This window comes from Cibotium barometz, chromosome 9 (genome assembly GCF_041138505.1).
Source record: "Cibotium barometz isolate CiBa-2024 chromosome 9, ASM4113850v1, whole genome shotgun sequence".
Taxonomy (NCBI): domain Eukaryota; kingdom Viridiplantae; phylum Streptophyta; class Polypodiopsida; order Cyatheales; family Cibotiaceae; genus Cibotium; species Cibotium barometz.
Window position 1 is genome coordinate 25,269,472 of NC_141054.1, and position 18,454 is coordinate 25,287,925.

Here is an 18,454-nt window from a genome sequence, read left to right on the forward strand (position 1 = left end):
TGCCTGATAAGTCTGGTAATCTCTGCTCGTGTGAGAGAGAGGGAGGGTGCATCCAAGGAGTACTGAAATGGAGGTAGCCTGTCCATACTAACGCCATGCAGTTGGAACCAAGTTGTCATTTGTGCATACCAACATGATCCGTCTCCCTGTGATGCCAACTGTCGTGAAGACTCCAGGGCTAAGTGAGCATATCTGTCTCTAGGGAGAGCCCAAGTGCTATGTATAAAGGAGGCTGATCGAGTGAGTGCCTCTACTACCAATGGGGGGGCAGCCATCTCTGCACGGATAATATCATGTGGTACGGAGGCCTTGGCCCTAATCATCCGGGAAATCATAGAAACTAAGGGCCTCTCCATACATCTCCATCCATCAGTGCTACCAACTCGGCTGTGGTGATCCACTGAGGGTCCCCATATCTCCACTCCATACAGCATGGCTAAAGTGACTAAAGTGTCAAAGAGCCAGAGCTTTGTTCGAGGTTCCTGAAATTGAACCTGCGAACACATCCTCTCTGGTCTCCCCAATGCTGCATAAGCTTTGGTCAATCTGGTCTCAGTTGCTCGCCTCAAGGAAAATAGTGGGCCACTAAAAACCACACCAAGGTAAGTATATGCATCTGTATACGCCACTGTCTCCTGACCGTATGTAAAGGTGGGTACTGACCTCCTAACCCACTGTGTTGTGGTGTTAAACACCATCACCTTGGTTTTACCAAGGTTAACAGACAATCCACTGTCCTGTGCAAACGTGTGCAATGCATCCAAATGACGTTGCATCCCCTCTTGGAGAATCTGAGATCAACACACACACACACACACACACACACACACACACACAGATTGACTTCTTTTTGAAATTTTGAAGTTCAGTTCTTTTGAGAAATAAGCTCCAATAGGTGCATCAAGAATGTGTACAAAAAATGGTTTGAGAGAGTGTGAGGTTGGGTGAGTTGTGATTGAGGGTAACTAGGATAGATAAGATTGAGTGAAGTTAGTGGTGAGATCAAATGTTTGATGCAAGCAGTGATGTCAAGTTGAGCCTTCGTGGCTATATATGTTGTACTTGGCCTCACTTTTTGTGAGTTGATTGTTTTGACCCTCCCTAGCCCCCATGTTTTTTACATAGTATCAAAGCCTCCTAGAAGATCAAGCAGCAGCCCACAATGTCTCTTCTCCAATGGCTGAAAAGAATTGGGTGTGACTAGGATATGTGAGATTGAGTAATGTAAGGGGCGATGTCAAATGTGTGATAAAAGCAATGATGTTGAACTACATATATATATTGAGCTCGGCCTCACCTTTTGTGAGGAAGAGATTTCTATGAATAGAAGCTTAGTAGTTATTCGCATTATCTTGACAAGTCTTTACATTAAGTGTTACTCTCCAACCATGAGCTCTCTTTATTATTTTAAGCGTCCCTAACTTCCATGATTTTAAGTTCTTCACACCATGTGTCTGATGAAAGCGTATGTGTGTGACCACCCATAAGGCAAGAGATATCATGTATATGGTGACAGCAAACAAATCTAGAATAGCCACAAACAACAACAAATAATACCTAGAGAAGAAAGTTGAATTATGTCATACTTATTGGTAGAGAGAGAGCAATATAGTGATGAACATTTGAATCTCAATTGATGAAGGGGAAGCCAAATCCTAAATCTTATTTCTAGGATCACATCAATCACCAAGTTATTGACCGTTAAGCTCTTCTATAATGATTTTATGGTTAATCAAATGCTCTTCTATAACGATTTTATGGTTAATCAAATGCTCTTCAATAGCTAGCAAAAAGGTGTAGGTGTAGGGTTAAAAGGGTTACTCTTATAAAACCAAGGTCCGAGGTAGTGATGAAGAACTCTATTGTCAAACCGTCAAACATCAATAGATTTCTAGTTGTGCATGCTTCAAAGGGCTAGGGGAAGCTCTCCATGTGAAGATTCCCTTGAGAAAGAAGATAAGGGATACACACTTGAGAACCTCCATTAGAACATGCTCATGTGTGTGTTGCCTCAAATGAAACACTATGGAAATGATTGGTGATCCTTTCAATTAACTTTGAATATTGCATAATAGTTGGTAAAAGTACACTGCTCAAAGTTCTCATCACATTAGGGAAAAAATCTCCAAGATGTTATTCATACTACTGTATTGAGGATATAGAAATGTGGTTGTGGTCAATTATCCATTATAACCATCTATAACTTTTTTTTAAATGGATTTTTCTATATGCCTAGAAAATGAGCCCTTAGCTCTATGACTGTTATCCTTCTAGCTAGGTGATTGGCAATCATGATGGGGTTCAAGGCCTTATTAACCATAGTCATTGTGGGTGATACACTCAATATCCATGGTCGTACATTAAGGTCAATGGGGGCATATATACTATGGGAATCTCAAAGATGTTATTCATATTACCTTATTGAGGATATAGAAATGTGGTTGTGATCAACATTATCCATTATAACCATCTATGATTCTTAAAATAATGTTTTTTTAATGCCTAGAAAATGGACCCACAACTCTACCACCATTATCCTTCTAGCTAGGTGATTGGCAATCATGATGGGGTTCAAGGCCTTATTAACCATAGTCATGGTGGGAAATACACTCAATTGCATGGCCATACATTAAGGTTAATGGGGGCATATATGACTTTGGCATTTACTCATGTCACGGCTCAAAAGATCACCAAAAGAAGGTGCCTACAACAAGTAAATGTGGACAGGATTCCTCAGCATTCAATGCACACCATCATGTTGACTTATGACATACATGTTCTCTTGGAACGCTTCTGACATAGAGGAGCTAGTTGGGGTAGATCATGAGAGAAAGTGTGTGCATCATGTTTTCAAGTTCATAGGAGTGCAATGAACAATGCATGGAGAATGAAGGAAGTTCAAGTAGAGCAATGTGGTACCGCCATAAGCAGTCAAGGCCTTAGGAAGTGAAGGGCGACCGCATCGTCCAAGAAGATTTCTGGAAAAGAAAACCAGGAGTAGTTAAATAGGAGGCATGGAAATCAAGATAAAGAAGAACGAGTGGCCTTCAGAAGGATGTCTCTAAAATACCTGAAGTTCAAGGGCAAAAGTGAGGAGGATCCAGATGCCCTTGCCCACCAGAGCCCCATTGCCATAGAAGATCGAGTACTTTGCAACAACCCTAGGTGGAAAGGCCACTAACTAGAATGCTCAGTATGGTCTAGAGCACTTCCATATGTTTGAAGAACTAAAGAAAGCTTTCCTTAAAAAGTTCCACAAAGACAAGACCACCACTAGAAAAGCTGCAAAGGCTAACTTAGAAAAAGAGGCCAACAGAAGATTGTGCAGCAAAATTGAGAGCATTGTTAATGCGTCTGGACTAGCCAAACAAACCTACAGTAGCCACGCTCAGTTATAGGTTCGTGAGAGGATTGAGGGAGAAGCTCCAGGATGGTGGTAGATTCTTATGATTTGGAGACCCTCACCTTTGAGGAGGTGGGAGCAGGAGCAACCAGAGCCAAAGGGATCTTGAAGCAGACATTCATATCTTCAAGGAAATCCTTGACAGATTGAATCTTCTCCTTTTCTAGGCCTACAGCCATTGGAGATCTCGGCTGGAATCCATACATTAACATGAATGGTGTAAATCCAGTTGCTGAGTGTTTGGAGCTGTTATAGGCAAACTCCAGTAAGGGTAAGTACTCTTCCCAATTAGATTGCTTCTTACTAACATAAGAACGCAACATATCCTCTAGAATTTGGTTAACTCTTTCAGTTTGACCATCAGACTCCGGATGATCTGTCGTACTTATACTCAGAGTAGTATCCAGCTTTTTGAAGACTTCCCTCCAAAAATGACTGTTGAACTTTCTATCTCTATCCGACACTATATCTGCGGGCAGGCCATATAGCTTGTAGAAATGTTCAATAAAGAGTTTTGCCAACTCTGGCGTTTTAACAGTTTTCTTCGTGGCAATAAACTTTGCCATTTTAGTTAACCTGTCCACTACCACCCACACCGAGTCATTCCCTCGACTCGTCTTGGGTAAACCAGTAATGAAATCCATGGAAATGCTTTCCCATTTCCCTTGAGGAATCTCCAACGGATGGAGTAGTCCTCCAACCTTAAGACGTTCATGTTTATTGACCTGGCACTTATTGCATTTCAGCACATAAGTCTAGACGTCCTTAAACAAACTAGGCCAATAAAACTGTCTTTTTACTAGTGCATAGGTCTTCTGAATCCCGGGATGACCCGCACTTGGACTATCATGACTTTCTTTAAGAATTTGGGCCCGAAAGTCACCAATAGTTGGTACACATATTCTACCCTTGTAGAGTAAGTACCCGTCGTCAATGGAGTAATTAGCATATTTCTCCCCCCGACGAAGTTTATCACTCCCCTTTGAAGCCGTGGCAGTCAAAGGTGATGAAGGGCCTATGTCAGAACTCTCCGGTTCCAAACTATACCCAGAAGACACGGCTAGTCTCTCCGGACTAACTCTCGCTTCCCTTCCCGTTGCACCTTCGGCCAGTCTCTCCGGACTAGCAATACGTGCCAACGAGGGAGGTGGTCGCGTCTGTGAAGAAGTGCGTACGCGTACAGCGCGCCAGACCTCTGTAAAAGATGGATCGTGCTCACATAAACCACGTAGGGACTTCAAGAAATCATTCTTGAAGACTGTGAAACTAAGTTCATTAATCTGTGGCATGCGACTAAGTGCATCTGCCACCACGTTATACTTACCTTTCTGGTAACGTATCTGAAGGTCAAACTCTTGTAGAATCTCCGCCCACCGAGCTTTTCTACCCTTCAGTTCATTTTGACTTGAAAGCCATTTCAGACTTTCATGGTCCGTCCGGACCTCAAAAGTGGCACCATATAAATAGTGTCTCCACTTTTTCAGTGCATGAATTATCGCTAGTAACTCTCGCTCGTAAGCCGAGTAGTTACGCTACGCACGATCTAACTTTTTACTTTCAAATGCAATTGGGCGTCCCCTTTGCATAAGTACGGCCCCAATGGCCTCATTACTAGCGTCTGTTTCCAAAACAAACGGCTCATTTGGATCGACAATTGTCAAAACAGGTGCAGCTGCTACGGTCACCTTGAGCTTGTCAAAGCTCGTCTGTTGGGCGTCCCCCCAACTAATGTTTTTTGTTTTTGACCGTAACTGGTCAGTCAACGGGACTGCGATCTTCGCGTAGTCCTTTACATACTGTCGGTAGAACCCCGACATGCCAAGAAAAATCTGTAGTTCCTCGAGATTCTTCGGCGCTGGCCATTTAAGAATAGCCTCTACTTTTTCTGGCTCCATCCGCGTACCATCGGCGGATATAATATGGCCAAGGTAGTGAATTTCTGTTTCAAAAAATTCACATTTGCTTTTCTTTGCAAATAATTTGTGCTCTTGCAACAACTCGAACACTAGACGCAAATGCTCTATGTGTTCTTTCTGTGTTTTACTGTACACAAGAATATCATCTAGGAAAACTACTACGAATTTTCCCAGATATGGACGTAAAATACTGTCCATCAGCGTCATAAACGTCGCTGGAGCATTGGTTAGCCCAAATGGCATAACCAAAAACTCAAAATGCCCGAAACGGGTCTTAAATGCTGTCTTCGCAACATCTTCTTGTTTAATTCTAACCTGATGATACCCAGATCTCAGGTCTATTTTTGTGAAGTATCTCGATCCATAGAGTTGATCAAACAACTCATCCATGCGTGGCATCGGATACTTGTTCTTAATCGTTATCTGATTAAGAGCCCTATAGTCTATGCACATCCGCATAGATCCGTCTTTCTTCTTTACCAGAAGAATAGGCGATGCCCACGGACTTGAACTAGGCCGAATAAAGCCTTTGTTCAAATATTCCGTTAATTGTTTTTCCACCTCCTGTGCCTCGGAGTGGCTTAATCTATAAGCAGGTTTGCTTATAGGTTTTGATCCTGGCATAACTTCGATGCCATGGTCTACTTCCCTAGATGGTGGTAAACCATCTGGTAAATCATCAGGAAAAACATCCTGAAATTCCTCTAATAAATTCGTTAAAGTATCTACGTACTTTTTCTTTAATGTCTCATTCACCTTGGATTTTTTCTTGTTTGAATCACATGCATGCCAAACAGGGTTTTCAAACAGTGTGTCTCGTCCAAGGTTATTTTGTTTTTCTTGTTTGTCTACGCAAACATCATTTATCGTTTCATCTACGGAAACAGAATTCAAAAGAGGGTAACAAGCATATACCTCTGCTATCTGGTCTCTGCGGACCGCTGTACACAACTCCATGGAGGAAATAAGTGGTGTGGCAGGGACAGTACGGTCGCCCTGCAGGGTGATGACTCTACCTCCATGCTCAAAACATAGCGTGTTATGTAAGTAATTCCGAGCTAGACTAGGGCCCAAGCCATACAGCCACTCCCTGCCTAGATATACGTCTGCTCTGGCTTAAGTGCATGACCTGAAAGTCAAGCGGAGCCTTGTAGTCCTGCATAGATAATGGGACCTCTAATACTACGGTATTCCATACCGTTTTGTCATATCCGTTGGCTAGGCCAACAGTATACTCATGATCACTCCGGGTCTCAGTCAATCCCAATTTCTTGACTAACGAGTAGTTCAAGAAGTTGTGACTAGCTCCATCATCAATAAAAACTGTGACTCTACGGCCACCTATGGTGCCATACATGCGCACCATGTCATGCGGACCTACAGTAGGCTGCCACATCGCTGGTGTCACTGAACAAGCGTGATGCTCATCACAATGACACACTGTCACCTCTCTGAACTCTGCGGAACTGAGAGGGAGTCTCTGCACTGTATGCAACTGCCTAGAAGATTTACCATCTTTTTTGGGCTCGTTGCCACTCGTGCTGGCTTTAGGCTTTGGACACTCAGCCTTCGTGTGTCCTACTTCATTACAATTAAAGCAGCGATTTTCCTTTTGCGCTTTAATATATTGCTCTTTCTTTTGGTTTTCGGTGTCTCTTTTTTTTCTGGATGGTCGCGGTTTTTTAGACCAATGACCACCCTGTCCTTCCTGGTCCGTCCTATCCCCTTGTTTGTCACTGCGGAACCCTTTTCTTTTGAGGCCTGACCTCCTCTTTTCACTACCCTCGGCCCTGCTAGAACCACCACGCGCACTACGGCGCTTGATGTCATCGAATATCTGTGCATATTGAATTGCCTCTGCTAAGTCTTTAGGCTGTAGGGGTTCTACGTACTCAAGGTAATCATTTTGAGGCCTCTTTTAAAGCCTCGCAATGTCTGGAATGCATCGATTCCCTTTAGTTTGAGTACTATCTCCCTGTAGTTTGAGATGTACTGAGTTAGGGATTTGTTCTCCATCGAGCACTTGTCCCATAACTCCCAGCTTCTCTCTGCCTCATTAACAGGCAAAAATTCTTTTCGAAACATTGTTTCAAATTCCGTCCAAGTGGCAGGGCGAGTTGTCAGACTCATCCACCACTTGTACGCTTTGCCGGTTAAAGAGAGGCTAGCCTCTACGGGCTGTATACGGCTAGGCTGCTGTCGCAGCGCATGCAAATCTGACCACTTCGCTAGAAACATATTGACTGAGTCCTTGTTTCTCTCCTTTTCCTCGCCACCAAAACTAGGCGGCTTTAAGTCTTTTAACAACGACGAAGCTGTCGCTACGGACGGCCCCGCAGGCGCATCGGCCTGTACTCCTGAAACCACTGGCGAGGCTACGCTCACCCGTGCCGCAGGAGCTCGGCTACCACGAGGAGTCGGAGTATTAGCCGAGGCGGCTATCAGTGCATCTAACCGTGTGGAGATGCTCTATAGCATCGTGACTAAATCAGCTTGGACTTTACCCATAGTATTCAATTTGGCATTAAGATATTTAAACGGTCCACTAGAGAGCTCCGTCTCTGTCAGGACATCAGCAGGGTCCAGTAGGTCATAGTCATCGTCGTCATAATCCAAGAGGTCCTCCTCGGTCCCCTCGGCGACGTCAGTGTTCATGTCCTCTGGCTCATCGGCCAGAAAGGGGTCATCAGCCAATGCGGCCGCTGCGGGCTCGCTGGGTCCTAAGGCAGGGTCAATAGACGAGGAGGGCGCTGGCGGATCACGAGTGATCGATAAGCGCGCTCCGGACCGAACAACGGTCGGGCGTGTACGGCCTGACAATTCGGTCGGGGTCAAACCCGCGATCGAGGACAAGAGACTGGAAAAACCTAGAGAAGTAGAAGGCGGTGGAGACACACAACGCCTAGCAGACATTTTTAATTCTTGCAAAAAATAATGCGAGAACTCGGAAATTGCTAAAAAAAACGCTAATAAAAATGAGCAATGGTGGAGAGAGAATAATAGTCACCCCCCTTTACGGTCGCCTGTCGATTTGTTGCGTTGCGAGCCCCTACAAGGACGCTTCCGGGATGCTCCGATCCACGAGAAAAATGCCTGCAACTTATAACAAGAATTTAAATGATCGAGAGGTGCCTTGCCGGGATTATTTCTTGCGGGAATTATTCTCCTCCCCAGCCGAGAGAGAATGTTTGTTTGAATTTTTTATTTTTAATTTTTTCAAATTGAATAATGAAAAATATATATATATATATAAAGAAATGGTTTTTTCTTTTCTTTTTTTCTTTTCCTTTTTTTTTTGGTTGTCTCTGGCCGCTGGTGGGCGTCTGGCGTGTGCTGGCCGTTGTGGCTTTGGCCGCCGCCGCCGTTGGCTGGCCTGGCTGGCTGGCGCCGCCGCCTGCTGGCCGCCCAGGGCTGGCTGGCCTCCACCGGCTGGCCTGACGCCGCCGTGGGTATGGCTTGCCTGGGTGCAAGTAACTCCCCAACGCTGACGTGTTTCTTCGCTCACTCAACGCGGTGTATAGCAGGGCGCTACTCTGGTTTTGATTCTCCACGCAGCACAACACCATTACGAGATGTAGGGACTGCTGTTCGCCCCCCCCCACACACCGCATTCACGCATCTCGTGGGACTGGCCGGGCTGGTTTTCCCCCCCCCCCCCATCCTACACAGAGTTAACTATCTCATTATATTTTGTGGGGTTGGTCTGTGCCCCCCCCCACCTCGACACACAGGTCGTTTGCAAGGCAAGCCCCCCACGCTGAGTTTCAGCTACATGTTTGCAGCCTAAGCTACTCTGTTTCGCCGCCTCACACACGGAGTTGCAGCTTCGCCCCCACACACACACGGGCTGGTCGTGGGGGTGGTCTGCGCCTCCCTTAACGCATACGGTGTATTTCGTGGGGGTTGGTCTGCGCCCCCCCACCTCCACACAGGCTTTTTCTTTTGAAAACCTTCAACGCAGAGTATTGCGAAGCGATTCAACGCAGAAAAACAAAAGAAAAATGAAAACAAAACAAATTTTGCTTACCTCGATGCTGTGTGTGACGGGGAGAGAGAATGAGAGAGAGAGAGAGAAAGAGTTCTTCCCTTCAAAAGTCTTGGCCCTCCTCCCTCCACACATTCCCTTGTGGAGATAAGGGTGAGGAGATTGTGCATGAAAACCACCGAGTGGGCTCTGGTCCCCCGTTCGCGCGCGGACTCTCACGATCCCTTCGAACCATGCTCTGATACCAGTGTTAGATATCCGTAACGCCGCTACGGGCGTTACCACGAGAGGGGACGGCCTCTGGCTCACCACCCAACCATAGAGGAAGAATGAGGATTGCCCCTCATCCCCCAGGCTATATAGTGTGTGGCCTGCCATCCACACTAGCCTGGCTGCCCATGACTCCGCATGGGCGTCCTCTCCCACTGAACCCCGGATATGGCCATCCGGTCTGCCGTCGGACACAGGCATTACAGCCTACGTGACAAGGAAGGATGAGTAGAAGCCAAATTATGCCAAGTCAAGAAAGGGAGAAGCGGACTGCAGAATGTAGAAATGTGGTAGAAGCTCAGGACTATAACACGACTGTTTCAGAAGTGACTGTAAAAATGAGGGGGCAGACGGTGTCACAAGTCATCCTGGATGGAGGATTTGGAGTTAACATAATATAAGATAGCTTGGCTAAGAAGCTAGGAATCACACCTACTCCGTTCCAAATCAAGATGATAGATCAACGAAGGGTTCAACCAGTCGGAATCATCACAGGAGAACAAATTGAAGTAGCTCAATGTATGTTCACTATTGTATTCATAGTCTTGAAGATGACTAAGATCGCAGGGGCGTATCCCATGTTATTGGGAAGACCATGGCTTAGGAGCAAAAAAATCAAACACAATTGGAAACTTGACAAGATTGCCATCCAAAACAGAAAGAAGAAGTTATGCATCTTGATCGTCATAGGAAAGGACAAGATAAGCCTGGCTAGCTAACCATTACATGCAGAGGAACTAAACTACTTAGAAGGAGTGGAAGATGATGAAGAAGAGAAGATATTGAGAGAGAATCCTGACTTGCTGTCACTCGTCGAAGTAGACATAGAGTGGTTTGGCCAAAGATACGACCCAAAAGTCATGGTCAACCTGAGGTGACAGGAATCCGGACAGAGGGTCAAGATGTTTAGATCCGGCTCCATCATTGGAACGACCTAATGAATTTTGAATGGTGAGTAATTGGCCAATTGCGAATACATCAATTGTTGTATGTTGCCTTGAAATATTGTATGAATAAAAACATTAAAAAGAATGCGGCATGAGGGCCAAAGGAGAGGCCCAAAGAGGTCCCTACCGTGTCTCCTATAAGTCCAGGAATGAGGCATGAGGGCCAGAGGAAGAGGCCCAAGAAGGTCCCTACCGAGTCACCTGTAAATCCAAGAATGAGGCATGAGGGCCGGGGGAGAGGCCCAAAGAGGTCCCTACCGTGTCGCTTATAAGTCCAAGAATGAGGCATGAGGAGCGGAGGAGAGGCCCAACAAGGTCCCTACCGTGTCGCCTATAAGTCCAAGAATGAGGCATGAGGGTCGGAGGAAAGGCCCATTAGGTCCTTACCAAGTTGCCTGTAAGTCCAGGAAACACAAAGTGTAAACCAAAATGAAAATGTTAAAAGAATAAGGAAATTATAAAAAGATGATGATTCTAACAGAGTAACTTTTTGGGTGTTGTGATTTCCGAACACATGTGAGAACTTTCTGGACTCTCCAAGACAGCCTTCTAAAATGAAGCTGACATAAGCAAGACAAGCACATCAAGAACTGGAAAGCATTCAAGGAGTAGAATCTGAATCTAGTCAAGAGATCAGGAATGGGAATGGGGACATGATTCTAGAGAGAGCAAAAACAAAAAAGAATAAAATCTAAAAATAGAAACTATCGATGTAAATATGATTGTAGTATGTACAGAAAGCGAGGAGACAATTGGCAACTGCAAGGAGGTGGCGGGAAAATCGATGTTGTCGCCTTGTAAAAGGGTGCATGGATGGAAAGGGAAAGGCATCACATCACTTTTGCCCCATCACTCCCCGGCCATAAATGACTTCGTGGCTCATGCAATAAGCATTGATGAACAAAATCTGGAGAGAATTACAGAAAATCATGGAAATATTAGGAAATTATGGCCGTACCAAGGGGAGGCATGAACCACGACAACGGTTGAGAGGCTCTACACTTTCTCAATTGAACACCTAATTTGCATGTTTCTATTGTGCAATTCCCACTCTCTACTTTGCTATGCTATATGGCCTCTCCTTGCTAAGATTTATTGTGACCCCTACCTTCTCTCACCCAACCCTAGCTATCTATCACCTGCTAGGATGGTAGAATTAGAATACATGTCGTCCACTCTGTACAAGGAAGCAAAACAAACATGCAAAGTGGCTGGAGAAAATGGGCCTGAAGCAGTTCATAGAGCTGCCCTGGGAGGAGCTCCAAAACAACTTCAAAGCAGGTGAACAGCTAGAACATCTCCAGTGTTCCAACATCATCACACTGCCTTCAAAAGAGAAGAGGGAGTTCAACCCCTTATACGTGGCAAAGATGTTCTGCCTACCAGCTAAGGCAAAGTTGAGATCAATCTAGTAGAAGATGATGACCTCAAGGCAGAATTTGGCCCATTGAAGGGGAAAGCCAAGGAATACAAGATAGCTGGAACTACCGATGAGGACAAGCAGAAGAAAATGAGGTTGGTGGTGGAGATGATAAACCTCACAATTTGAATTTTTTTTTGCATGGTTCTCGAGGACGTGAACCTTTTGGGCGTGAACTCTAGTTCTGTGAAGTTGTAGAAAATGGTTCACATCGTGAACCTGACTTCATGGAACTATTAAATTTGATTGATTTATTTTTTACGCGGGGTTCCCGAGGACATGAACCTTTTGGGCGTGAACTCTAATTCCGTGAAGTTGTAGAAAATGGTTCACGCCGAACCGAACTTCACGAAATAATAAATTCGATATTTTTTTCGTGTGGTTCCCAAGGACGTGAACCTTTTGGGCGTGAACTCTCGTTTCGTGAAGTTGTTTCGAGTTTCTTTTTTTTGCACGGTTCCCAATGACGTGAACCTTTTGGGCGTGAACTCTAGTTCCATGAAGTTACAGAAAATGGTTCACACCGTGAACCGGACTTCACGGAATATTAAATTTGATTTATTTTTTTTGCATGTGCGGTTCCCTAGGACGTGAACCTTTTAGGCGTAAACTCTAGTTCCGTGAAGTTGTAGAAAATGATTCACGCCATGAACCGAACTTCACGGAATATTAAATTCAAATTTTTTTTGGAGTCTAGTGGGAAATACGAATTTCCATTTTTTGAATTTAAAATGAAAGGGATATTAGCATGTTTCCAAAAAGGTAAGTGGGAATCAAAGAGGTCAACCTTTTAATGACACCCCTTACACACTTCATAAATGACCCCCCAAAAATAGACAAATTGACAACTCATGAGCATCTACTCACACTGAATGCTCATTAGCCTTAATGAGTTATGTAAAAAAGCGATTAAAGATTAATTCTTTCACTAATCTTTCTCTCTTTTATACAAATCAAGGACTTTTAACCACTAATCCCTAATTAATTCACACAATTGAGCACATCATTGGATAGAGCAAGGGAATGCTAATCTTTGTGCATCAACAAATGTGTAAATTAATCTAAAATAGGAGATTAATTATACTCTTAATTATGATCTCCTCTCTCAAGGTAAAATTAAGCAAAGAGAGTCAAATTTCTCTAATTGATGAAATAATTGATGCGATTAAGTGTTTGATGCATCTAGATGCTCTCAAAACACTCAAAAACACCAATTTCGACTACTCAAATAATCAATTTAGACCTCTAATTAACACATTTTCTAAAATTTTTGCCTCTCTTGAGCAAGATTAATCACCCTTAATGACAAAAACCAGTCCATTAAAGAGAAATTAGTCAAATTCAAGGGTTTTCAAGACCTTGGCCGACCTTGCTATGCGAGACCTCCGTTGACTGTTGCAACTTTATCACTTAGGTCTCCACGACCTCATTCACAAGATGGTCAAAATGCTTCCCCATCATTCTTGGCATAAAACAGTCATTTAAAAACAAGTCATAAATATCGTTTCTAACGAACTCTCATCTTTCCACATTGTTCCACATCATTTCTCGTTATTCCACATTCTTCTAAATCAATTCACTTTACTTTTTCCACATCCAGTCATATCTATTCCCATCATCCTTCATCCATTCTCATCCAATCATATCATATTACATCTCATCACATCTATCCATATCACATCACATTCATCCACATCACATCTCATCACATTTGATGGTTTTAAGAATTTTTTTGAAAGATTAAACTACTCCTAATACTTGCTAACACTCTAGTCCAAACAATTTCAACAACAAACACACAATTAAACTAAAATTAATGATCTTAGTTCTATGTTTAACACTAAAGAGAGCTAACATTCACTAAAAATTGCATTCTATTGCATTGTTTGATGCAACGGATACAAACTAAGCCTAATACAAACTATGTGCAAGCCCTAAGAATATAAAAAACCACAAAAACAACAACAAAAATAACAAATTAAGCAAAAGACATTCTTTTCAAAAACAAAATAGAGAGCTATTCTACACCAAATCTCGCACAAATCACCATAAAATCCACATCTTTTTCATGGAAAACCATTAATCAAGATAATGGGCAATGAGTAATGCCTAGATTAAAAGAAAAATGATGGAAAAAGCCAAAGGGATGGCTCCCTGGCAGCGGCGCCCAAAAATGTTATGGCTCACCCTAACCCTCCTTGAAACACATCTAAAAAGAGATTACCTGGTGAACTGCAACTATCGTGAGAATCTTTCTAATGGCTGAGCTCGTAAGGTCTCCAAGCTCTACAACTCCTTGAGCAGCAATTCCACTGCGCCTCCCACCACGAGCGTTATCACACCACCGCATTGCACTACGGGTACTCGTCCCTCCTTCCACCTTACTTCATTCACACACACTCACTAGTATGCATTAGGAAAAGAGATTAGCAAGAGCAAGACTCAATTGCACAATGGGAGAGTATGTTGTATTATGAGAGATATTCACTTATATACATGGCCATAAGTGTTCACACTCACTTAAACTATGGCCGGAACGAGTACTTTAAGCTCATAAGAGGCCTAATGCTATTACAATGACTACTCTCATAATATATCCATGAAGTACATCACTTAAGACTTCATCCTATCTTGTTACCACACGCTCTTGAAGTGGGAATCGCCATAAATACTTCGTCACACCATTACGGGTGCCCGTTCAAGTTGTAGCTTTGGACACTATTGCTTCATATCTTGAATGTATGACCCTTTGGTGTATCTACTGTGACTCCTTGATGTAAGATAATGGTGGTAGTGTTATATGCACATTATGTATGCATATACTAGGAGGCTAACCCACATTAGGCTTGTGAGCATGGGAGCATGGGAACTCAAGAGTCACTTGAGGGCCCTCCTATATAATAGGGACATGGGGCACACTCAAAGGAGGCTTAGGCTATGGTCTCTTGATGTTATCTTGAGGCTAGGTTATGTTATGTTCTCTTGTGTAGAGGATCATAACTACTCACCTACCATTTCACACTATAGCTACATGTTGCTGGATTGGAGTTATACCTCTTGATGGTATGGGACATCAAGGTAAAGGTATGATGTACTTCATTATAATTTATGTGTGCATCCCTTGGGCTCGGGGGTGGTCAGGTGGATGAGTTTATGCCTGATTTATGCATGTTTATGCATAACAATTATCTATAGAGATCTTAGGATTTTAACAGTGGTATCAAAGTTAGGGTAGAAAAATAACAATTCACCTAGATATATAAGCAACTAGGTATCTAAGTTGGAATATTTACAAAAGTACAAGCAATATACTCCAAAATTAAGTGCAAAAAATGAAGGCAAATGCTACCTTCAAAGCATATGATATTATCCAAAAGATCAAAAGATCCTTATAAAACCATGGATAAAAGCATAGAAGCTTCTTAAATCTATGAAAACCATAGTTGATCATAACAATCAATGCATGCCATCTAATGGTCATTAATCATGCCAAAAGAAGCATTAAAATTGGTGGCCAACTCATCAATCCGGAGTATATGAACGTGGTGTCGTTCAAGTAAAACTCCAAAGTAAGCAAGTGAAACACATGTGTGTAACACTCAATAAAAAACCCCTAGACACAAGTGATCTAGGCAAAGCCTAATGAGTCCATATAAAATTTAGAATACATCCAATAAAATCCACCAAAACAAACATATCAACTAACCCATGATAGAACTTGTCTAATTAAGCACAGACCACACTTAAATAAGTGCAAAATAGATTATCATGGAAAAGTGTCAAAGGTGAAGCACACTTTGAACACAAATTCTAGCCATCATTGAAGAAATTAAGGAACATGTCCAAAAAGAATGGCTAAACAATGGTAAAAACTCATGAAAATATCGTTTAGAATTAATCTAAACAGAAATGTCTACTAATACAAGGTATAATCATATTAATAATATGCGATAACCTGCATCTATCTTCAGCACGAGAACACGTACTTCAATATTAAATAACCCTCGAAAATATTAAATTCTTGAGAAAAAAAATTATTATGATTTTCTCCTAATTTTATAGGGCCACTAATTTTCATGAATTTTTTGAAATTTCTAATTAACCCCAAACGCATTTTGAATACGAACGGTCAAAAATTTCGAAATCCCAACAGTCTTCTCGGAATACGGAAAGCCAACAGTTTCGAAAAAATGAAAAGACAAAAAAAAAATCAGAATGTGAAAGGTCAAAAGTTTTCGGAATGTGAAAGGTCAAAAGTTTTCTGAATCCGAAAGGTCAAAAGATTTTCCGAAATTCAGAAAGCCAAAAGGTTTCCTGGGAATGTGGAAAGCCAAGAGATTCCAAAATTTTCAGTGAAAAAAGAAAATTTTTTAGATAACCAAATCTCTTTTTTCCTTTTTTTTCAAGCTTTTTTGAGAAACATTGAAAAGCTTTTTTTTATAGAACTCTTTTTATATATATTTAAAAAGCTAAAATAAAAAATAAAGCTTTTTTCTTAAGCTTTACAAAAAAAATTATAAGGGGGGCGAATTTCACCCGAGGGACTGCAGCGCAGTCCCCCCCCCCCCCCGGTGCGCGTTTTCGAAATGATGAGAGAGGAGGAGTCCTCTCTCCTCTCCTTCTTCTCCATTCCAACTCTCACACTCCACCCCCTCCTTCTCTGGTAAGAGAGAAGAGGATTAAGCATCTAATTAGCTTTTAATTAAATCATTTTAAATCATAATTATAATTTAATTATGATTAAGCTTAATCAAACTGTGCCTAGCAAGAGGCATTCACACGCGCGAGAGAAAAATAGAAGAGAAAATTTAATTATGATTAAGCTTAATCAAATTGTGCCTAGCAAGAGGCATTCGCACGCGAGAGAGAAAAATAGAAGAGAAAATTTCGATTTGAGAGACGAGGAGGGTCCCACGCACACGGGAGAGCATTCCATGCATCAACATGCTGCCCCTACTGCATTTCAGCAGAAAATCGGCAGAAATTTGATAGCATACCCACAGAAAAACCCACAAAATGTATAAAAAATACATTCTTAACCATTAAAATGCTCAAAAATTTTCTAAAAAATTAGAAAAAAAATCCTAAAATTTGTAGAAAATCACAAAATTCATTCTACCAAAAATATCCATAGTAAAATATATGGTATTTTGGTAAAAATTTCCATTAATGCTTATTTTAAACCATAAAAAATAGGAAAAAATAGCATTAAACTCACGGAATTCCCCCGCAACATCAATTCGTCCATTGAATAGAAGAAACACGCGTTCCAACCGCCATATCAATGATCCACGTGTAAATCATCAACACAAATCAACAAAATAACATTTTTATTTAGTAAATATTAAAATTTACTTTAAAAAAATACCAAAAATTACAATAAGAAAGAAAAAATAACAACAATTAACTAGAGATTACTATGATACCACCGTTAAAACCCTAAGATCTCACTATGTTGATATGGGTAACTCGGGATGCCAATAATTCCATGAGCAGATGTGGGGTACATCGGCCCGCCGATGGATACCTGGTTCCTGCTATTATAATGCCATGTTTTCCTCTATCAGGAGTGCTCAGGATAGGGCACGGTTCTATGCTGATAGAGGATGCTCAACTTGGTCTTTTAAACCAAGAGCGTTGGTTTATTTTAATGTTCCTAAAGATTCTCAGACTTTGTCAATAGGAAAATGCTCGAATTTATCTCCTAGATATTGTGGTCCATTTTGATTTATACATCGGATTGGCACGGTTGCGTATGAACTAAAACTACCTCTAATTATTAGAGTTCATCCAGTCTTTCATATCAATAGATTGAAAGGGAAACTGGGAGGTGAGGATAACACATTTACTCCTCAAGAACTCGTTGAAGTCGAAGAATTATCCTATGTTCTACATAAACCTGATAAAGTACTTGAATTCAGGGAAAGAAAACTTTGTAGTTGACTAATCCCTGAGGTTAAAATTAGGTGGAAAGATAGGAAAATAGAGGATTCAACTTGGGAGTCGGTTAAGATTGTTTAGCGCAGTTCTCCTTCTTTTCATTGCAAGAGTGCAATGTTTTGAGAGAGGGGAAGTATGTTATATGCACATTATGTGTGCATATACTAGGAGGCTAACCCACATTAGGCTTGTGAGCATGGGAGCATGGGAACAAGCTCTAGTGGAGCATGGGTTAGGACTAACTTTAAGGGTTAAGGTTAGGGTCACGCATCCAAGGGTCACACATGGGAGATGGAGAGTCAAGAGTCACTTGAGGGCCTTCCTATATAATAGGGGCATGGGGCACACTCAAAGGAGGCTTAGGCTATGGTCTCTTAATGTTATCTTGAGGCTAGGTTATGTTATGTTCTCTTGTGTAGAGGATCATAACTACTCACCTACCATTTCACTCTATAGCTACATGTTGTTGGATTGGAGTTATACCTCTTGATGGTATGGGACATCAAGGTAAAGATATGATGTACTTCATTATAATTCATGTGTGCATCCCTTGGGCTGAGGGGTGGGTCGGGT